General features: G+C 30.9%; 1 pseudogene; it reads right to left on the minus strand.

The window, feature by feature from the left end:
• LOC143387410 (cadherin-12-like) overlaps positions 1-24,400 on the minus strand; it is a 78,982-nt pseudogene extending 54,582 nt beyond the window's left edge.
• Between the last annotated feature and the right edge of the window lie 815 nt (positions 24,401-25,215).

Below are 25,215 nucleotides of genomic sequence, written 5' to 3' on the forward strand. Positions count from 1 at the left end.
CAAAGGCAATAATGTCAGGGCTTCTTGCTACACATTGTCAATAATAATTTTCATAAAATGACAAAAGGTTTCATCAAGTATTATAAATGCTTAAGTGAAATATATGAGTCACATACATGTACAGTATAAATCATTCCTATCTGGAGAGGCCAGTTATTTTTTTTTGTCACATATCATTATTCATTGCAATGAAAGTATATGCTTTTCAAAATACACCATAGTTGAAAATAAGCCATGTGATTTTGAAAAATGTATCCTTCTTCCATGCACTTCAAATTTCCCATTAATGAAATCAATAAAACACTGCTTTTCTTATATACTTTGCAAAATATTTTGAACTTTATATAGTACGTAAGTGAACATGAAATGTTTTTTGTCTTATCCAACAAAACATTAATACCCTATATATTTTAGAGATTTTCTTTAACAAACAGGACAAAACATAAACACGATAAAGAACTTCAAATAAGAAAAATCAGATATGTCATAAATGAGTGTCATAAGTACAACAAGTGCTGTTGCAGAAATGCTGAAATTTTGTAAAATAAAGTAAGAGACAACCAGTTTGGGAAGGAGGGCTCAAAAAAACCGTTGATGATAAGCAAGGGAGATAATACTAAGTAACAGGAAAGTATTGAAATTCCTGTGAGCAAGAGACTTCCATGAGAATGTGGAACAGCTCAACAACTCAGGTAGACACCTGCAGTGAATTTGGTGTGGGTGAAAAGGAGCTTGTACATGTGTGTGACAGTGTGTACAGAGGCTGGTAAAAGAAAATATGCAGCCTGCTTTTGACTTTTCCAGCAATGGGGACCAGATAAAAGTCTAAGTAAGATAATCAGATGTAGTTCCCACCCTTCATTCACAGGATGAAAGAGTTCCTGAAGGAAGATAAGGGGTGAAGCTGGCAAATACTTAGAAGTGTTGGATGGGAGTATTAAAGAAGGATATAAGCCACAACATTAATTTCTGCTCAGAAGAAATCACTGGCTAAGCTCTTGCCCTGTTTTTGGAAAACAAAGGTCTAAGGGAATGGTAGAAACCTAAGAAGCATTCTGGACTTTTTGTTAAAAAAAACTAGAAAGGACAAAAATAAGACAGGTCACATGTTTATTGGAGAAAAAGAAGGAATATGGCTTTATACATTTTGAGGTTGAAAAAAGCATTAAGAAATATTCAAATAGAAAAATCTGCAAAGCAGTAGAAAAATTGGCCTTGGTTTTGTTAATTCGGGGTTAATTTAGAGTTGAATCTATTAAGAAAAGTTGGGCAAGGTATTTAAAGAATATAAACAAGGTTTAGAAATTAAAAAAAAAAAACAAGAGAAAGACAAATATTTGGAAAAAAAACAGGAACATAATATTTGTAGAAACAACATAAGGAGTACCCCTTTCTCTGAAATTAGGAATGTCAGAGTTACTAAAAATAGAATTTTAAATTTTATTAATTTTTTTGAGCATATAAATTAGTCTACAATTTATTTTCATTTTATTCCTAAGAGATATTCTAAAATTTACCACATGATGGTGCTGTTACCAAGTCATATAGTGTGGAAATAATTCTCAGTCATATAAAATGATAAAATTAATGAGTTTTACTGATTCATGAGTAAATATAAAATATAGATGCCCAATGGAACCAATTGAGGCCACAGCCTATTTATAAAATCGTTCTGTTGAAAAGTCAAATATTTCATCTCCTATTTAAAAATCCTTCTACTTTACATTTAATGTGATCTTTAGTTATGTAAATTCAAAATAAAAATATGCTAAGATAACATCAAACTGGTTAAACTTTTTAATTTCAAAAAATGTTTTACTTATTTTATAGTAAATAGGCCACTACTTCATCATTCTTCATTTTAAAAAGATGCCACCACTACTTTGTAGTTCTTAACAGACATTTTTATAGAGATGGTACAGGACTCTTTCTGAAATTCTGCAGGATATTAAACTGTTCTTTGTATTACTGAAGTATTCACTCTACTGTTTTAATTACCTAAGTTTTCATTCAGCAACAAGCAAACCAAAGTGTTTCTCAATATATTTATCCATTTAGAGTTTTTTAACTAATGTGAATTCCTCTTCATTTTTATATTCAATAAGTATATATTTTATTTTTATTTTTCTCATAGGGAGTAATTACTAAGATATAGTTTATTTGTCTTTTAAATATAAGAATTTTTTTGAATTTAAAACAGCTGATTTTCTAATTGCAAATATATCCCAGCTCCTAGATTTTAAGATGTGATTGAAACTTTCAGAAGCATTATTCTAGTTTTTCTAGTGTTGGTATTGCTATATTATTCAAAAACACATAAGAGAATTTTAATTTGTGTATACTTTGTTCAGTGTAACATGCAAGAGTAGAGTAAGAGTTGGTTTGGGTTTTTACCAGTATTGTGTGCTTTGGAGAGATTTACAAATTTTCCTAATTTTACTCTGAATTCAACGTAATACAGTGAAATGACAGCTTTCTTCATTCTCCTCAGCTTATATAAACCTGAGTTTCATTTTTATATATCCTCACCCTACAGAGGAAAAGGAGAGAAGTATACAGTAAAATAAAACTAAATAAAAGATTTTGAAGATAAAACAACATTGAAAATATGTGCTTCAGAACATTGAGCATTTGAATGTATTTTAAGTGGGTTAAAAAAAGAGAAGCTCTGTTAAATTGAAGAATATATTATTTTATTCCTCTACTGCTGCTTAAAATTTTGTCAGCCAAAAATTTAAAATAACTCATCTTTAAAATACAGCTATGTATTCATATGTAGGATATATATTTATGGATTTCCTAAAAGTATTTAGTATACATAAAAATATGATTTATGTAGGAACTGTCAAAAAATAATTTTAAGATCATATGGAAAATTAAAATACTACTGTTGATGTTTACATTCATATTTATTTTTGCTCATTTCATTCTTCAAAGACCAATAATAAGTGCAAGATAAAGTTTTCTGAGAACCTACTGCATGTAATGCTTGAATAGTCTTATTACATGAGCTTTAACCAAAAGGATTCTGTATTTTAAATACAGCTGCCATTTTAATTTATTTTGAGTTTTCCATGCACTTTATTCAGCTGAATATTTTTTCCATTATTCCTTTTTCATAAAATCATACCACCATGTTTGATATATATATATATATATATATATATATATATATATATATATATATATGTGTGTGTGTGTGTGTGTGTGTATGTATGTACATAAGCACATTTCATGCAATCCAACACGTAGATAGATGTTAGATATTTCAAAAATTGTGTTGCAAAACTTACTTCTTAGATTTAATAGATGTAGTCTATAGATTGCATTTTTTTCAACAGAATAGGTTACTAGGTAGAGATTGCCCCTGGTGGATCCTTATTTAGAGATCACAGCAAGTTAAAACATTGAAAGTGACTCCAAGTATTCTGTCAGGCTTTGTAAGTACTGAATTGTTTGGTGTAATGTTCTACATGATAAAAATAGTTATAACAATATGTTTTGACTGTTTCTTTAAATTTAGCCAGAATCACCAATTCTCGCAGTCTTTACTTCTATGAGCATCTCAATCTGTTTCTTGGATTAATTTCAGTGATCTTTTCACTGGGCTTTTCTCAGCCTTACTTAAGTAAGTCTTACTTGCTTAAGTCTGATTTTCCTCAAAGCATACAGAGTAAACTGACTCTATTAGAACAGAGGTGATTTACATATAACTCCCCTCATTATTACCAAGCTCAGAGTCCTTGACCTGACCTACAAGACCTCCATCATGGGACATTGAATACCTTTTCTCCAATCAACATTCCTTTTATTCACTGACCTTTCCAGTCTCTTTGTCCATCAGTCCCTCCTCAGAGAGAGATTTTGCAATTGTTGCTTAGTTTTTCTGAACACATGTAATGTACACAGTTGTTGTTCATCTGTCTTTCTTCAGAAATATGCTTATATTTCACCATAGCCCCAAAGTCTTCTTGACATTTACTATAAGACTGCCTTTCACATTCCTGTAATCTTTTTACCTTGAATTATGCCTATCAGCTTGAATCTATCATTGCTGATAGAGATATTTCATGTGTCAATTTTCCGATTTTCCCAATTGAATGGATGGAGCTGGAGAACAGGGGATGTCTATCTTTGAGTCCAAAATGGATCTGGGACATGGTGGCTACACCATAAATATCCCTTGAATGATGAAGGGAAAGGTATAATCACAGATTTATTTGGACAAGGAGTTTTATGCCAGTAAGATGAATGATTAATTTACCTCAGGAGGAAACACTGTTTTGTCTTTTTTAGAGATACATTTTTCAGATTGATTATCTGCATTATGTAATTCAATTTTAATAAGGCATTTCCATAGTTTTATAAATCTCAAAGTCAATCCAATAATTTTTTTTTAAATTCTCAAAAATTCAAACAAAAAATGATGTAGCACCTACTCACTATTAATCTTTCCTTGGACTGAAAATGCATTTTTACTGATTAATAATAGTTAAGTTTTTTATAATTTATAACTGCAACACTTCCTTTAAATATTATATTTTTGACTTCATAAAATAATAAAGAAATATAACACTATTTCTTTCCAAATATATTTAAAAATAAAGATTTTTCTGATTGACATCTAATCATCAGTTACTTACAGGCATGGATGAAAAATAGGTGTCTATAAAAGTAAATATAAAATATATAAAACTACATTGATGAATATAAAATACTTTTATAATAGCAAGATGAAAGAATATTTAAATGTAGATATGCATAATTTAGTATTAATTCTGTCACTCAGATTAACTTTGTAAATCTAATTAATTTAATGGTTAAATTTTAAATTTTAAGATACTATTTATTATCATAAATAGTAAAATATTTTCTACCATTTTTAGTATTATTAGCTTATTAATATTTGTTACAGTTGTTTCATTTGGATTGATTTTGAAAAATATTTAAATATTATACTTTTACATAAAATTAATAAGAATATTCACTGATATGTTACTGAGTAGAAAAGAGAAATACTAAATAACAATAGAGAAATACACAAGAATCATACACCTTTTTTCTTTGTGTAATTCTCAAATTCAGCATTAATGCATAATTTTAGATGGTATCATGTGTGTTAACTAACTTCTGGACTAAGTACAATTTATGTACATTTGTGGGAATAAAAACAAAATGACTATCTATATGAAGCTTACATTTACTTTTATGATGATTTTCATTATAATTCATAGTGTTTCTTATTAAAATTCAGAGCTCCTAACAAATATGAGAAGAAAAGACTGATTAATAGCACTGATTTCAAAAATATTTCTTCTGGGTTGAAATGTTCATAAATAGTAACAGAAATGACATGTACTGCAGTTTGGGGTTAAGAGAGTATACATTGTACAAGGAGAGGGGGAAAGAAGACCTAAATTTAATAAGATTCACTTTTTTGCTATACTTCACTACTCAAAATTCATTGTTTTCTTCATTATAATGGAAGCAATCTACATGCCTCCAATGGAATCAGGTTTCTTTCTCACATTTACACACTCCTTCATGTGCCACTACCCAATAAAAGACAAAACTACATATTGGGCAAGTAACAATTTCTTTCAAGGGTCTGAACAACTTTGCTGTCCTCCTCCACTGCTCTTTCCACTCTCCCTTTCTTTCTCTTGCTCTAAAGTTTGGCCAGAATCACAATTCTCTCAATCTTCACTACTATTAGCATCTAAATCTCTTTCTTGTATTATTTCAATGATCTCGTCACTGGGGATATTTCTAGTCTTACTTCCTAACTGATAAAAGTAAAAGTCTCTGTAGGCTTTTTTCTTACAGAATTCTCAAGTCCATTATTATCCTTTCTTATTTCTTCCACTTCTGCACTGAATAAAACTTACCAACAATAGTGTTTCTCCACTGTGATATCAACTCTCACCAATAATGTGCTAACTTAGATATTTATACTCTGTGTTCTCCAAAAAGTCATGAAATGTCAAGATCAAATTTGGTAAGATAAAAGTTATTGATTGTTTTTTTTATTTTTAAATTGATCATTTTTGTACATATATTGCTATAAAATTAATTAGAAATTAAACTCTGATAAGAGTGTTAAAAAAGTACAGAATCAAATTATTATGCTTCAATTTTCAATATAAATCCATATTTGTTAAATCATAGAATAACACTATCTGTGGGAGTGAATACTTCATAATAATTACTTTTTTATTTAAAATATTACTAATTAAAGTAAAATTAAAATTGCTTATACTCTTTCATTTTCTTTAATTATTTTTACATAGTAAACTGTCAAAACCTTTGTTTATGTACCTTTTTTAGTTTGATAACTCCTTCTTGTGTATCCTCATCTGTGACGATGTCAAACAAATTCCCTCCATCTCCGGGAACAATAGTGTACTCAATTTCTGCATTTTGTCCAAAATCAGGATCCAGAGCTCTTATTTTTCCAATAGCTGAGCCAACAGGAGAAGACTCAGGAACTTTCAGATGGAGGATGCCTGATAAAATATATGTAATTTGCATTGACAGTGAACTAGTAAAGGAAGATTATCAGGTTTGAAAAATGTAGACTGCACAAAGTAAATCAAATTTGGAACATAATAGAGCAAAATGCAAAGGCAATTTGCTGTCAAGGATTATGATTATATGTAATAACTTCATTTTCACTTCAGTAGACCTGCTTTTGATTTTTAAATGGGTATTATAAATAATAGAGTGTGCTATATTAAAATTACTGTGTGGAAATATTTTAATATGATGGATATCAAATTATACCTTCTATGTGAGGGTAAAAGTCTTCATAATTGTCACCAAAGTAATCAATACCAATAAAATAGAATCTAAAACACAATAAAAAGATATATATATATATATATTTATATCTATCTATCTATCTATATATATATATAATTAATAAATTGATAATAAATAGATAATAGATAGATGGATAGTTATTTATGAATTTGAAGGTTATGTATACAGAAAGTAACCATTACAATGACTATGAATTCATCTTACAATGAACTGAAATGATAAGCTGTACACTAATACAAAATTCTACCTCGATGAATTTAAATAAGGCATATTGGAGACAAAGATTCAGCTCATTTTTTTAATAGGTAGAGAGAGAGAGAGAGAGAGAGAGAGAGAGAGAGATATTTTTAATATTTATTTTTTAGTTTTTGGCAGACACAACATCTTTATTTGTATGAGGTGCATCAAACCCAGAGCTGCACGCATGCCAGGCGTCAGCTCATTTTTAATACATATTAACTTGGCATACTTTCTAATATTTAAACTGAGTACATAAAGTTTGAACTCCCCAATTTTTTTCTTTTTCTCATTAAAGGAGAAAAAATTAAACTGATCATTTTTACCACCAAATAGAATACTTACATTACATGAAATATGTACTGGATCAGAAAAAAATGTAAAAAAAGGAATACTTATCTGTGGAAAATATTCCAGAACTATGAAAATAGTAGACATAATTTAAAACCTTTGTCAAAAATTTAAGGTTTAAGATAAAGAAAATAAATAAGACATACTATTTTTTGAACATCTCATCAAAGTGAATATTAATGGGGTAAACAATAATATTCAAATCAAAGTTAAAAATTTTAGCAGATGCTAAAATGAATGAAGAAGTTCCATGTTTAATTTTGATACTGGAATTCCAGTTTCAAATTCTATAAAAAAATTTTGAATGTCACTTTCCCATGGACAAACAAAGTGCAGTGATTAAGTTCTTTTAGAATTCTAGTACATATGTGAATATTGAGTTATGACGGCACTCAAGACTTTTCTTGCATGGTGAAGTTCACTCAACAAATTACTTTTTAAACTTATAATTATTTGCTTCAAGATGGCATGAAAAATTATTAAATTAAGTCACTTCATTTTTCATTACCAATTATTTTTATAGAATATATAGTTATTTCACAATCAGTTGGCAAAACTTGGTAATCTCATCAGCCCTGGTAACAGTTAAATTTTGCCAGCTACCCTCTACCTCCCAAATATTTCCCATTTTTTCTTGTAAATTATTTTGAAATCTGCCTTATTTTAACTGACATCGAAAGAACATCACCTCAATAGAACACACATTCTGTCTTAAGAGGGCTAAATATCCACCTATATCTTGTTTATTTGATGCACAAGAAAGAAGGTATATATATATTTGGGGTTGGTACCAGATATTGAATTCAGGGGCACTCAACCACTTAGCCACATCCTCAGCCCTATTTTGTATTTTATTTAGAGACAAGGTCTCACCAAGTTGATCAGCGCCTTGCTTTTGCTGAGGCTGACTTTGAATTTGCAATGATCCTGTCTCAGTCACCTGAGCTGCTGGGATTACAGGCATGAGCCACTGTGTCCCACTAGAAGGTATAGTTTATACTGACCTAAAATAATTGTGAGTAAGTAATTAATTGTTTAGTATTATACATGTAAGATGACTTTCTAAAAGAATACACCATATACAGTTTAAATAAGTAAATATACAATACAAACAAATGATAATAAAACTTTCTAATGACAATGTTGGAGCATTAATATAGACTTTATTAAGGAATCATATTTAATGAAAGTCATAGTAATTGATCAAAGTAGCCATTTCTCATAAACTAGTATTATTTTCATTAGGTTTTATTTGCCAAACAACACAGTTGCTGCCAGATGTTCAATGTTCACTAAATTCTAAGCAGGGTTTGAAACCTAGGCCACCAGATCAACTAGAAAAATCAAAAATGAAAGGATTAAATGTTGCCCAATTGTCTCCAAGAAGGATAAAGTGGGAAGTGGGACATTCAAGGGCAATCTGTCTTTTATCAAAAAGTGACAAGTACCTAGTAGAAATTAATGTGACCATTGTCACCTACATTCTTCAGATCACAAATATTTCTCAATAAGTACAGATTTGAGGGACTCCTGAGTTTTGAGCAAGCATGAAGATACTTGAATTTATTTTTAGTGTGGCAGTAAGGCATGGGGCATAGTCACTCAAGTTTTACTCAACATCTCAAAGAGAAAATTCAGAGAAAAGGAACAGAGCACAGAATATATGAGATATTTTTCAATTCCTTTTGAATTTTTTTTTCAGAGTAGAAATTAGAAGTTTATTAAGGGACAGCACAAAAGACTTCTCCCGGAGGAAGAAGGGGACCCAAGAAGTGGAATCCCCCTTTTAAAATTTTTAATGTCAATTAAATGTAAATATGATTTATTAGGAAGTGAGTCTACAACATTTGATTCTCACTGTGTGATTGGGATAAAAATCAGTAGAAAAAATAAAACCCTTAAATTGATAGTATGATTAGTCACAGTTCAATCTCATGGTCCATCAGTGTTAGAGTCTTAAATTTTTTGCTGAAAAAATAGAGAAATGGAGGTTTAAGTTGAATGAGTACTATAAATCTCCCTCTAATAGGATATTTAGTTAGGAAATTTATTGTTAAACATTACAATAAAAATTGATTTGAGAGCAATAGCATGATGCTCTATACAGGGGATTTCTGTTGGGTTGGTGAGGATACCTCCCTGAGGAGTGCAGGGCAGGTGTTGGATGATATCTTTAGGGAAATAGGAGGATATAAAGAGCATAGGGTATTTCTGCAGACACTTTCCAATATATTCAGTGAGAGCAGCTTCAAGTTGCGTATTAAATTTTATAAGGTAGCTTTTCATTTGAAAAGTATAGAAGCAAAAATAAATAAATTGTATATTGAGAAAAATAATAAAGACTAGAGTCATGTCCACTGGATAATGGTTAGTAAATATGGAAAGTCTAGCCAGAACTGAGACCCTCTATTGTGAGAAAAAGCACTTTAAACTTTGAAGGGTACCAAATAATGCAGACTAGAGATGAAATAACCCCCCTTGAAGACACTATGCTGAGATGTGAATTTTATGCTTTAAAAAAGAACACTTTATGAGGCCATTAACAATAAATGTGAAGATAGCTATACTTTGTAGTACTCTGTCAATATAAGTTATAAGTTATCTAAGCAGTTCTTTTTGAGAATTGTCATCTCAGAGCATTCTCACAAATTTCATTAATATTTAATGGCTTTGGAAAACTTGTGGTAAATTCAGAGTGGCATTGTCCATATATGGTTGATGTAACAGCATTTGACTAATCTGTATCCCTTAAAATTAAGACATAATAAAGAAATTATTTATCACTTACATTTCTTCTGTGCATCGAGGTTTTAGTGCATGTACTTAAAAAATATAAATAATGTTTTAATTTACTGAGAAAATATGATATAACCAAATATATTAAATGAATGAACAATTTATAAATATCATAAAAACTTTCAGCAATGTGAAAATTTTTTTAAAAAGATGAAATAAATTTTTACAAATTTACTTTTAAAATACATTTTATATTTAAAGCAATAAGTCTTCAGATAACAAAAAAATTGTGTAAGAGCTCAACATTCAACTATTTATAAAGATCATTTGTATATGACAGGTAATAATTGGAGCTTAAAAATACTAGAACTTCATTGGATTAGATAAATGAGAATGAAGGGAAGGGAGAGATGGGAATAGGAAAGACCACAGAATAATTTGGACATAATTTTCCTATGTTCTTATATGAATATACAACCACTATAACTCCACATTGTAAACCAAAAAAATGGGAAGTTATACTCCATGTATGTATAATATGTCAAAATATATTTTACTGTCATGTATACCTAGAAAGAACAAATTAAAAAATTTAAATACTAGAATGTTAGGGTCTGTAAACAAGTCAAGTTGGCGCCTGGCATTTTGCCAGAGGGAGTGGTTTGTGAAGTAATGCCAGAGAGCCATTAAGTGTGGAGATTCCTTATTGGTTGACTCTTGTATCTAGTTTACGTTAATTAAGATAAGCTGTGTGGAATGTATATATACCCCTCCTGTCTTACAATAAACGGCTCCCACTCCTGCTGTATCAATGTACACAAGTTGCTCGTCACCCCCCCCCCCCATTAGTTTGGTGCAGCCGGACTGCGGCACTAGAATGCTAGAAATATGAAATGTTTAAGAATAAATTGATATGAATTATTAAACATTTTAAGAACTCAAAATTGTATCCTTGAGCCCACCTAAATAATTATACTATTTTTTAAAAAAGTTTACATTTAATATTCAGAATGTGTATATGCATATACATACACAATCACCTAACTGTAGATTACATAATTAGATTTAGACATAGAATTGTTTAAATACTGATCCTGTATGTTTTTTCCTTGAAATGCCATCTAATTGCACCTAATTGCATATGATTTGATTTCTTAAGCAAATGTAATAATAGACAAATAATGTAGTATGTCAAGAACATACCAAGAGAAAGCAACCAACATTGTTGTAAATTAAAAAAATAATAATAACTTTATAGAAACTTTACCTATATCTCTGTGACCTTGGGCAAAATATTTAGTGATTCTTTTATTTGTAAGATTGGTGTAATAATAATTTTGATTCATCTTGTAGATTTATTTTCAAAAATTCACTGGTACAATAGTAAATAAAATTTAGTATATATATATATATATATATATATATATATATATATATAACATACTTTGTATTATCCATTACTACTAATTAAATTTTAAATAATATTTTTATTGATAATGTCCCCATGAATATGCATTATAATATTTTTTTCTATATGAATAACAGTAAGAAAGAGAAAGCTGCATACAAATGTGTGAGAATGAAAAAAAGAGAATGCTGAAAAATTATTTTATATTTTACTAAAATATTTATTTTCTTGTTCTGAAAATTTTAGAATTCAGGAATAACAAAATATTTTGATAGTTTAGTAATATTTTAGGTCCTCTGTCTTCAAAATTCTAAAGCACTTTTTTAATTAAAAAAAAAAAAAAGTCCGCAAGAAAAGACCTTTCTGATGACAAAATTGAATTCAATCTGGGCTTAAACCAAACACATTAAACATCTGTAAATAGAACCTCAGGAATGACAAATCTATCCAAACTCAGTCTCAGAATGGCTATGAGACCAGTGACAATAAATTTGAAGAGAACTAGTGTTCATTCTACTCTACTGATATAAGTTTTCTAAAAAAGTTTTGAAATTTTTCATCTTAAATTGTTCACAAACTTATCATTACCTAAAGCCATTGAAAAACTTGTATCAATTAAAAGAGAAGCATTTTCTAGCAATGATTGACTTAGTAAAAGTGCAGGTTGAACACGTTTTAAAATGTCAAGGATTGGGCACCAATAACTTTACTATTTTAGTTAAATTATTTCCCTTTTTAAATACAATAGTAGAAAAAAAGGAAATTCAAAGAACTCAGAAGAGGAAAGGAAAACAAAATGTTTGTAAAATCTAGTGCAATTTAGAAATGTTTATATCTAATACAATCTCAGTTCTCAACAACTAAAAGAGAAAAGAAAGTTTACAAAGGTTATAAATGTCCCTTCTAAATTGTACAAGCATGTACATGAATTGTTAAGTATATATCTAAAATTAATGGATTAAGTTTTATAAATTCTATGTAATGATAGCAATAAATCTTTTCTAAGAGTGATAAGAACTCATCCATCTAAAACTTCTGGTTCTATGCAAATAAGACAATGCAAAAATATAGGGCCAGATGTAAATCATATTTATATAGTAAGTTAATTACTTAGCATGCCTGTAATTCAGGTAAAAGATTAGGTCCAACTGCAGCTTCTAGTAGCTTTGTCCACAGGATGTTGAAGACAATATAAAAATGGATAAACAGATTTTTTATAGTTTTGTCTTTCTCAGAATTCAATAATTTTCTTTTGAATGATTACATAAGAGCATAAATTTATACATATTTATGAGGTTCCCCATCTTTTAAAAATATGTATATATTGTGTAATGTTCAAATGAGTTTAAACATATCTAGGAGTGTTAACAATTTAATGTCATTGAAGAATTTAATTGAAAAATCAGAAATATTAATCTAGCATGGCAACTTCGAAGGTCTGAAGCAATGTTTATAATTCTATTCCATGTATGATATTTAGACTGAGTGTGTGAACTGAGCCAACTTGATATTGGGTCTGTGAGGTCATCTAATAGGAAACAATCCACAGAACCATCAATCCATAGAATCAAACCACAGAAACAACCACATGAAAAAGCTAATAGGCTAAGAATTTCCTGACTTATAATTTTCTTTGTTCAGCTACTCCCACTGTGATCTATCAACTCCAATATCAGAAAGACCACTGGTATATTAATCTGTATAAATTCTCATCTTGTTCCTGTTCTTTCCATATCCACTTGAAAAGTTTGATTTATCATTTCAATAAAATACTAATGTGTGGCCTATATATATTCCCAATGCCCCCCACCTTTTTTGTACAAGGGATTGAATTCAGGGATGCTTAAACATTAAGCCACATCCCCAGCCCTTTTTAATATTTCATTTAGAGACAGGGTCTTGCTGAGTTGCTCAGGGTCTTGCTAAATTGCTGAAGCTGGATTTGAACTTGTGATTCCCCTGCCTCAGCTTCCCAAGCTGCTGGCATTACAGGATAAGCCACCATGCCTGGTTTCTGACATTCTTTTATTACTATATCTGACAAAAGACAACCCTTAATAGTCATATTAATCTTCTAAAGAGGAGAGATGTATGACTAAGAAAAAACAAGAAAGACAGCTAGATATTGGTTTAAATTATGATCATTAACCTAGAATTCACCTTCCTCATTGCTTGCAAAGTATGCAGATGCTAAAGTAACTACCATTCTCTTTTCATTTCTATTTTAAACCAATCCACTCTCCACAAACTCAGCTTTACTAACTTCACTAATTCTTTTCCCAGATAACGACTGTGAACTGTATTTCACAGAATGAAATTAGAATGGTGTTATGTAGATTTTTCACTTTCCCAAACCTGCAAACAATCCCTCATTAATATTCCTGTTATTGGAATAAGTACAGCATGTTCATTTTTCTCCTTCTTCCCCTCTCCATTTCCTCAGTGAATGTCTTTCCTTGGATGAAAACAATGTTGAGCCAGAACATCATCTGCAGCAGTAACTACAATATAGTGGTCAGTTTTTTGTTCCCTATTAATTCTCCAAGATATTACTCCCCAACTGTAGGATACAGCAAAGCTAGGGGTTTGGTGTGTCCTTGTTTTAAGGTATAGTTTTGCTTCTCCAGGTCTGATTTATCTGAGTGGCAGTGAGTGAAGAACTCTTGGAAGCATCTCATCCTGCAACCCCCAAGAGCAAGGAATTGCCTCTACTTTGATAGAACACTGCCTCACCCTCCAGATCCCTCAGTGATGCACTCCACGCACAGATTCTCAATATGAGGAAAATCTCCTTTGTAGGACTTAAAATGACTCTTGGGTATTTTTCCCTTCTGCAGCGACATCTTTACCCTTCCTTTTGTTATCATGTAATTATTTTTACAAACAGCTTTCCTTGGGTACTTCAACATTCTTAAACATATGGAAAACACTATCCCAAGGATTTGCTCCCTGTCTGGGAAAATAACAGCAGCCATTGTGATCTGCCCTGGTTGTTGAGGAGGCTCTTCTCTACATACCTGAGGCTAGGAAAAGAGCAACCACACTACTTACTTTGATTATATGGGAACTCTTCATCACTCTCTCAAAGAATACCTCAGCATAAACTTTTTCTATTATTCCCCATACTCTATAAAAAGTGTTTAAAAAAACACACACACACACACAAAATATCTTGTTCTGACTAATGACTCAACAGCCTTAAATGCATTCTGACATTTTCATTTTAAATTCTACATTTGACTTTGGACAATACTTGGCTAGATGATATTCACTGCATTTTAGCATCATGGTAAAAATTTAAATAATAAACTTTTATCACATCTGTAAGCATCCCCCTCCCGCTATTTAGTCAATTTCAATTGAGATATCCTTCATCTTCCCTTCTTACTATTGAACTCCAGCAATATGCAAATACTGGTACAATTTATCACACAGTCTGTTTTCACAATCAATATTCTTCTTAACTGAGATATTCCCAAGAATAGACAGTGTTCATATTTGATTATTTCACAAAGGTTTTCTTTTGCTCCAAACTGACTCCAGGCACCCTTTTAATTATTGTCCCCTTTTTAACATAATTTCTCCTTTATTGTCACTGTGACCTATTTCTACCTAACAAGCAAGCCACATGTAGACTTAGGCTGGTTTTTGAAGCCACTATTCTGTTAAAGATTTCCTCTGATATTGCCAGTTTTATTTCTTTGTCATTAAATTCTTAACAATTTTTGGGCATCATTCAACCCTCTTCATCATTCCCTCTTTTTTGAAGCACACTTCTAACATCTCTTACATTCTCTATATAGAGTTCTGGTTTCTTCCACTTCACAGCTGTCCCCTCCCCAATGCCCTTTGTTATGTCCTCAAGATCAGATAAAATTCCTGCTGCATGTTAGCATCATATGGAAAGATTTGGATACAATGCTGCAGCCCAAGAATAACCCAAAGAGGAGTTAATTTAGTGGTTCTGTGTTTAGACCTGAATAACAGGATTTTTTACATTCCTTCTGGTTCTATTGACAATCATGGTCAAGAGCCATTGTCTCCAGCCGCCCCTTTGATTTTTCTCTTCTAGTTAATTTCATCTATCCTCTTGACTTCATTTACTCTATTCACACTAATTTTTTTTTTATATTTTAAATTTCTCTATATACACCTTCTGAGTTTCATACTTGGCAAAACATTATGATGTTCCAAAACTTCAAGGCATCGATCTTGTTGCATTCCACATAGAGCTTATAGGATTGCCATGTCCCCCAAAAGATATCTAATATGCAATGTCTCAGCAAGTAGTATTTCTCCTGTTCCATAAATTAAAATCCTCCATTGATAGAAAATAAATACTACCATTTTTATCCAATAAAATTGTTCAAATCTATACACATATTATCATTTTCACAACTATCATAGTCTTTGCTAACAGAGATCTCACACATATTTCTTCTCTGTATTACTGTTATTGTGTGCTAACTGAGTCTCCCGTAGTACTTCTCTCTGAGGTACCTGCAATGTCTTCCTCATGCTCTTCTGCAAGAAGAGACAGGGTCATGTCTATCACTCACAGGGAGTGAGTACATTATTTTCTGACACAGAAATAACATGGAATAAATGTATAAAGCTTTTAGAAAGTCAATGGACATAAATATGAAGGAAAGAAAGACATTTTAAAATACATATTACCCTTTAAGAAGAATAATTATTTTTAGGAATCATTTCTAAACTTCTTTACATTTTGTAGCATGTATCTAAAATCTTTCCCATCAATAAATATTTTTATCATCACATTAGAACTATGATGTCTATACTGTTATCATAATTCCCATTCATACCCTGGTAGGGTATGACTATGAACATACATATTGAGTAGGGAGGGAATGCAGGTATAAGCCCTGGGTTTTAGTGTTTGTCAACTTCTATGGCATAAGAACTCCCACCACAGATAATTTCAAGTCAACTATGTGTCATCATTGAACACAGTCCTGGGAGATGTGCCCTATAAGCTCAGATAATCTGTTCAACACCTCTTTCAGGTGTTCTAGGTTATGAGAAGGACAAGTCAAGTGGCATCTCTGACCCACAGAATAATTACTTTATTTGGTTTGTCCACTTGGTCTCATTTTACTACCTGAAATCAATTAAACTGAGGCAATATTTTGTTAGTAAGCAAGCTTTTAAAATACAAATAACTCAAAATTAATACTTTCAGCCATATTGAAGCATGTACATTTCAATAATGTGTGACTTAGTGGGTTAGGCATAAACAGGAGGGTTTCTATTTTCAAAGTTTAAAGAGCACAGTCAGTGAAAATACGGAGAAAAAGATCATCAGGAGATTTAAAAATATTCAAAAGGGGATGGGGCTTTAAAGATAAAATTTATTTATTTCTACACTCTTTCTATGCCAGTAGTGCAAAAAAAGAAGGAAAACTGACTACATTTTTTTCTGGACTTCTGATTCTCCTTTCCTTTTTACAAAGTACCTCTATGCAAGTATAAGTTTTACATCTAATACTGCAGTTATAGTAACTACAGTTTCAATAAACATATCTATATTTCCCTACAAATCTAATTGTCCTTTATATTTTTTTCAAAAATTTGCATTGGAATTTCAACAGCCCATTTATATTACTTAATTATTATCAGAATAAAAATCTCTTTCACATTCTATTATATATATATATATATATATATATATATATATATATATATATATATACATATATATATATTCAATACATATGAATTATATACTCACTATTCCTGTTACATGGTAATAAACATGATGTGGATCTTGGCAAGAGTTCACATCCTTTCAAGTGCATCAATAACTTTCCATTGTTTATTCATCTTACAGAGTGCATTTAATATTCCCTTAAATCCTCCTTTAAATATGTAAATAGTTCTTTCAGTTGACTTTATCCCTATAATTTCTGATTAATCAAATAAGATATAGCACATTAAGAATTCTAACATATATTGTCAAATAACCTTATCAAAATATTCCACAAAAATAATACAAATTTTCTTATGATTTAGAAAAAAAATTGAGCACCTTTAAACTAAGATCCTATCTGGGCATGGTGGCAGATGCCTGTAATCCCAGCAGTTGAGGAAGCTGAGGTAGGAGCATCACAAGTTCAAAGTCACGCTCAGCAAATTTAGGAGGTCCTAAGAAATTTAGCAAGACTCTGTCTCAATATAAAAATAAATAAATAAAAATGGCCAAGGACGTAGCTCAGTGGTTATTTGCCATTGGTTTCAATTCCTGGTACCAAAAATAAGTAAACTAACAAAATTTTAATAAATATTTAGACTTTCAAGACTGGGATTGTGGCTCAGTAGTAGAGCACTTGCCTTGAACCTGTGAGGCACTGGGTTTGATCCTCAGCACCACATAAAAACAAATAAAAATAAAGATCAATATAGATATAGATAGATATAGAAATACTTAAAACAAATAAATATTTAGACTTTCAAATTCAGCTGACCTCATCTATTTATTCAAAGGATTGTTTACTCATGAATTTCCTTTTGAGACTTTAATAAGATAATCTGGAAGAGATGAAGTTTTGTAATATTCTCTCTCATGGCAGAGTTTAGTTTCTTTTAGCCAAAACCAATTCGTTAACTGACAGTCCAACTAGCTGTCTCTTAATTTGATTTCTTAATGGCCATCATACCATCATGAATCATGTGCAAATGCACTGGCTTTTCTTTTTTTCTATTGCCTGTATTTGACTGTTGGACTTTCCCTGTTTAGTTGCCCGTGCCTTAATGTTTCACTAGCTATCACTACAAATCTCTTCATGTATAAATATCTGACTATCATTTATTTTTTCAGGAATGGTTTCAATGCACTCTTTGATTTTTTTCTCTCTCCCCCTTCTCTTTCTTCTTTCTTCTTTCCTTCCTTCCCTTTCTGTCTTTTCACTTCTAATTTTTTATAGTTCTATATATACAAACCTTTAAATAGGATGTCATGTTTTGCAGTGCTGTAAGTATTTCAGTATAGCTTTGGTTTCCCACTAACACTATTATAATAATATTGTTTCAGGAATCAATGTCGATATCACTTCTTCCAACATTTCCATTGTTCTGTAATGATATGGATTCCCATCCAGTACATTTATATATATTGTGTTCATAAGTTTATCACTGTTTTTATTCCAAGTTGTGTGATTGTCAGTTACTTAAAAAATCTATACTTGGTGCTTGAGGGAAGAAATTTAAAAATTTATTCTCTTTATGCAGGTTCAAATAAAAAATTATATTATTTTTACATTATTCAATTACTTCAATTCATTACTTCAATAAAACTGCAGTTTTAATTATTTTTCTATTGAATGATATATTTTATTACATCTAATATTTGTTAATAAGATATATTTCTTACATATCAGAATTTTGTTTCCAAGGTTTTTACTATTAAACTTGGTTCTGTGTTGCTCTTATTAACAAAACAGTTTCAAAATCCAGTTTCTTTGTCTATATAGCTCCTAAGACCAATAATAAAGCAAAAATGAAGTAGAGAAATGTGAACCATATGGAGTTAAAGGTAGCTTTAGGATTCTTTCACAACTATGGTTAAAGACTGTCACTAATGTCAGAAATTTAAGTAATAAAGACTTGATCTGCTTTTTTTCATCTTCTCATAACTTCATTTTCTTTTCAAGATTTTTCATACTCTAATGATAAACAGAGCATGATTTCTTTAATTCAGTTATTTTTTATCTTTGTGTGAGAGTTCATGTATCACTTCTTTGCTTATATATCTTAGAAATATTTCTTTGTGGCTTTGATTTTGAAAACACTTTTTAAGAATTTTAAAGCCTTTTTCAATGGCCTTTTGCTTTCTCCCCTCCATCAAGCTCATCATATTAACACAAAAGCCATCTTCTTGCTGAAGTCATTTCTTCATTGGTCTTCCTCTTACTTAACTTCCTTTTTGAGTCCAGAAGATCCCCGTGTCCTTTCCACTCTGTTATTGAGATATCTCCAGGCTCTGCTTCACTTACTGTTTCTGTGGGCTTTCTCTACACTACTGTATACTTCAGTCCTTATCACATATAAAAGCTATTTTATCTAAAAAGCAATACATTGAAATTTGTTTTATGTTACATTATTGCCCTTAATGTAATTTATGTTACATTATTGCCCTTCTGCAATAATGTAACATAAATACATAGTGTATACATATTACAACTTTGTAACATTTGTATTCAACTTACTCCAGGCTCAAAGGCTTTGATTAGCCATATTATGGGAGTGTTATTAGGTTTTGTTTGTTTATTTTTTTGTGTTTGGAGAATAAACAGGTCGCCTGCCCTTAGCCAGAATTTCCAGGCAAGATAGGAAGTGAGGTGTAAAAAATGCACTTGAGAGTAACAAGGAAGCTTGTGAAAGGAACTGAGTGATCCTCACCATATCCAGATGAGTAGTATAAGGCCTTCTCTGAACTCAAAGGCCAGGAGATATTCTATTTTAACACATATAACACATATTCTGAGACTGTGTGTATGCTTGTGTATATATAACCACATAAATATCTATGTGCGTATATGTTTATACTCTTGAATTGACCCCATTACTTAAGTAATTTGATTTCATAATATATACTTTAGATCAGCTTGTTAGATGGTTTAGCCACTTAAAATTCATGTAATAGAAATCATTAATATTTTTGTAGCTTACTTACAAATAAAGATCCTCTAGAGATATCCCTGATTGTAATAGATAGGAGCCATATAACTCTCATGCAAAACATTTTTAAAAGAAAATGCTTTCTCTTCATATGATTTCAGAGTTCTTTTTGTAGGTATCAGGTTATTTCCACTTCTGATCCTGTATTGTTGGTTTCATTTGTGGACACTTTTCTGGGTTACTTGGAGGAACTTTTTGGGTAAACATAGGCATCAAAAATAAATTTCCACTCTAGAGAGAGAGTTAATTTAAAAATAAAGTTCCTGGATGAATCTCTTTTACTTTTTAAACAATATAGCATTGCAATTTTATTTCTGAAACTGAGTCATTATAAGAATTAAGTGAGAAGGAACATCCAAATCATTGTCACACAACAATTTCTATGTTGTGTGAAACATAGTAATTTATTAGTCAATACCATAGTCATCATCATCATTATCAGACTGAGAAAAGTTATAAAATCATGGGGCAATCAATTTTAAATCAACAGTAAAATGACAAACTATTTTCATAAGTTTTATACAAATACATTTGCCATTTATGGTTTCCCATCTTCTTTTATAGAAGAAAATGGATGCAAATGGGGGCTTAATAAGTCATACATGCATATGAATACACATTGCCATAATGCACTGTGATAAGTAAATTCTAAGAAATTATGTTGTGCATGTTTAAGCAATGGAAAAAGTATGTCAAATTCATCTGAAGCAAGATTTTTTATCATAACTGCTTAAGAGTCATGAGCAAATATAGCTAGTCTGGGGAATTCTCCTTTAAGTTATTTATGTAGGAAATACATGTTTCCTTGACATTAACATTCAAATAGATATCATTTCAGTTCATAATTTTATGTCACATTTGCTGTTTAATTGCTCCATATGAGAAATGTTTCTGCTAAATGAGCACTGGCCTCAAAAGAATGGTTTTACTGTGTATAAATGTATTCTGTCTTTTTCTCTGACGAATGTAATTCAAAATGATGTTACACTAAAAAGGTTTTGACACAAAGACATGTAAAACTTCAGGCAGTTGGACTAATTTTTTATTCATGCAAAACATGAAAACATTCTTCCTTCAAATAATTCAACAATATCTCCCACTTATTATAATGCTAGACAGTGGTTCAAATGTGCATGTAATACAATCATAAAATAATTTGATCACAGTGATCTGCTAGGTAATTTTCTATTGCCCTCTTATTTTTCTCTTTATGAGTATAGGCAGTTTAATATATGTTATGATTGTTTTAGAAGTGCATTTAAAATAATATTGTTTTAGAGTGGCATATAAAGAAAACCATAGTTTTTATTTTTAATATCATGTTAAATTAGAAGAATTGTGAACTTCAGAGTTAAAAAACTTGTAACTTCAATTCATTGTTGATAACTGAGTATTTATCTCTCTAAGGGTCCATCTTCTTTATAGGCAAAGTGATAAATATTAATCTAATAATGTTATTGTAAAAAAGAAGATAAGACAGTAATCATAAAGTTCATGGAATAGCTTATAAATGCTCTAACAGTTTCAATGCTCTGTTCTTTCACATACTTTCTTGTTTAATCACTCTTAAAAACACAAATTGAAACTTGAATAAATACCCAACAAGCCTATGGACCTATCCATATTCTTTTACGCCCTACATACGATCTAAAGTTATCTTTCTATTTCAGTGGGATCTAAGCAGGAATTTGTGTCTCCTAACTATATGTAGCTTCTCTTGAATCAAGACTTTCACTGTGTATTTTCCAGGTCTATTATCCCTGCCCAAACTTCTACAAAATACTCTTCACCCATACCTGTAGGACATGACTTGCTGCCTGCTTCCCAGTCTTGGGGCCGCACATGTGGCTGGGATGGCGCCTGGCAATCAGCCAGTAGGTAGTGTGGTGGTGACAGAAAAAACAGACCACCTCCAGGATAGGTCCAGTACTCTTCCACCCTCGTGAATAGCTTATGCCTTCCCTTACAGAACATGGGAAGGGTGTATAAGTGAACTCACCCCACCCCTCTGACCTTTATCCTGATTGGCTCCTGAGCATTATATTAGCTGTGTGTACTTCCTCAATAAACAAGATCCTGCTTTGAAGGTCTCCCTAGCGTGTCTGATTGTCTTTCGGCGAGGGAGGGCAGGGTGTGGGTGCCTGGGTGGCGAAGGCCAATCAACCTTTGCCTTTCTTGGCTCATCCTGGTCAGGGCATGCTTTCCCCATGTCTCCCGCAGGTCAGGAGGAAACCAGGGGCTAAAACCCTGACACATACCCACTAATAGGACATCTTTCCACTGGTAGTGGTTTTGAATTTCTGACCTGGAAACACCACTATCACCCATATAAATAAGAATATCACATTTCCCAGAACGTATTTGCTACACTATAGATTCCACAGGCTTTATATACACAAAACCTGAATCTGAACCCATGTTTAATATTGCACATTTTACATGCAAACAGAAAAATCTCTCAATCCATACTGCTCAATAATCTATCACAGCTTGCCGAATTTAAAGCAGACATAAAAAAAAAAATAAATAAAACAGAAAGAAAGAAATAAGAAAGAACTACAGGAAAAAAGAAAAGAAAAAACATGGATAGCTTTTAGAATTTGAACCATATTCTTTAATGAGATCATATAATAGGTAATCAAAGTAATTATTTGTTTCTCCTTTTAATGTTTTTTCTGTTTCCCTCAATAAAAAAGTAAGAAAAAATATTGCTTTAAGGAATTTTGTGTTATTGCTCATAACGTTATCTAGTAAACTTTGTTATATACTTTCCATGTTCTAAAGTTTGGTGTTATCTTTGAAACAAATTCATACATTTTTTTTAAATTGACAGAAACTATGTATGTTTAGCATGAATCACATGGCATTTTTTAATATGTGTCCTGGTAGAATGGTTCAATTGACTAATCAACATATGCATTAAAGTATAATGATTTCTAAATGCCATTCCAAACATTTGGCAATTAGACTTTCTGATTACTAAATAAAAATATATACCAATGAAGAAAATATAGGTTGAAACTATAAAGAAAAAAGTGACAAAGCATTCAAATATGAAAACATGTAGCCAAAGCAATAAAACATACAATTATTTAAATATTCTTAGTGCTACAGATTTTAGTAGATGAACTCCCTAATTGTCCTTCTGAAGTGGAAAAAGAAAAATCATTTTGGTTTTTAAACTCTCTAGACAAAAAAACTACCTGATGACTTAATCAAATTTCTTATAAAACTATGACTAAAACCATTCAGCATCAATATTCTAACTCTGAGGAACAGAGAAATAATTCCCCAAAATGCACTGGGAAGTGAATAGGTACGGATTGGTGTTAAATGTAATACTGTAACAGAAAACTAGATGAAATACAAGTGAGAAATACTCATTTTCAAAGGGAAACACAGAGTTATAGAGAGGATACAGGTGTGAACCATTCTATTATCAAAAGAAACTGTAGCAATTTTCACCTATTGCAAAACTAAAATGAAATAACTAGTCAGAACTAAAATAATAAAATATCATCAATATCATCCTATTCACAAAAGTATATGAAAATAGTTCCATGTGTATATTTACAAAAATGGAGTCACAGAATTATTATCTTAAATATATAATAAAAAATATGATGGTACATGTGTTATAAATAGGATGCCTTATATCAGATTATGTATATTTGTGTTACGTCTTAAATTAATAATGTATCACGGTAAGATCCCACCCAAATAACTATAAATATTTTGTTTTAGTTAACATTGATTTAATAAGTCTGATTGTTCAATTATTAACTCTATTTTCTATTAAAATAATATGGGATGTGAAATACATTGAAATTATAAATTCTGAAGTCATGCAATTTTTATCTGTTGACTTATGTTCCCTGAAACCAAAAAAAAAATGTCTGGGAAATGATTTTAATTGCTAATGCATTATATAACATTGTAATTTAATAATTTCAAATGGCTCTGCAAATTTTGAGTTAGGGTAAATTACATACTTTTGGGGAAGCGAATTGGATTGTCGTTGACATCACTGAGGGTGATGTTGACTACTGTTGTTCCAGCCAGTCCTCCTAGTTGTCCTCCCATATCTTTGGCTTGAATGAGAACTTGGTATTGTTCTTTGACTTCTGTATCCATGTTTGCCAAAGCTGTTCTAATAATACCTTGAGGGGGAAATAGTAACAGAAGACAAACATCACAAATCCTGTACTTTCCATAATAAAATAGATTGCAACCACAATAAAATGATTCTATGTAGATTCACTAACAAAGTTATGCCGGTGAGAAATCATGTGTTATTTAAAAACACCTTAAATGCTCAATACTTAAGATATAATTTAATTTCGGAAACAACCCTACAATGAGATATAGAGCAGCAGTGAGGAATTATTAAAAACTACCATATTAGTTCTAAAATGTAACTAAGAACATTAGGTTAAATTTTATTTATACAAATGTGTCTATTTCAAATAAGAATGTTTTAAAAAATTGGTAAACATAATCATGTGAAAAAATGTACATGGTCAATTTTTGTTGAGTGTTCACTTTCTAATGATTACCATTTTCTTCTTCACTTTCATTTTCTAGGATAAATATGCCACTTAGTTTTTTATAATTCGTGAATAATCTCCTTTGCACATTATATTTTGTCTTTCACCATCTCCCTCAGTTACTTTAGCAATAGATTTTTCACTTAGGTATCATTAAGCTTTATAATTGCTGGGACTTCTGTCTCCTTTGTCACCAGGTCCTCCAGCACCTAGGACAGTGCCTGATATTTGGAAGGGACTCAACAGCTGGTTGACCAAATAAATGATTGTTCGAGTGAATTTATCCATAATTACATTTTTAGTCATAAATTTAATGGTTCATATGCATATTTATACATGATGTTCAGTTTCTACTTTTGTGTCCAAATTTAGAACTAATTTATATTTACACTTATTCAAAAGGAAGTAAGTAAAAGC

This window comes from Callospermophilus lateralis, unplaced genomic scaffold (genome assembly GCF_048772815.1).
Source record: "Callospermophilus lateralis isolate mCalLat2 unplaced genomic scaffold, mCalLat2.hap1 Scaffold_512, whole genome shotgun sequence".
Taxonomy (NCBI): domain Eukaryota; kingdom Metazoa; phylum Chordata; class Mammalia; order Rodentia; family Sciuridae; genus Callospermophilus; species Callospermophilus lateralis.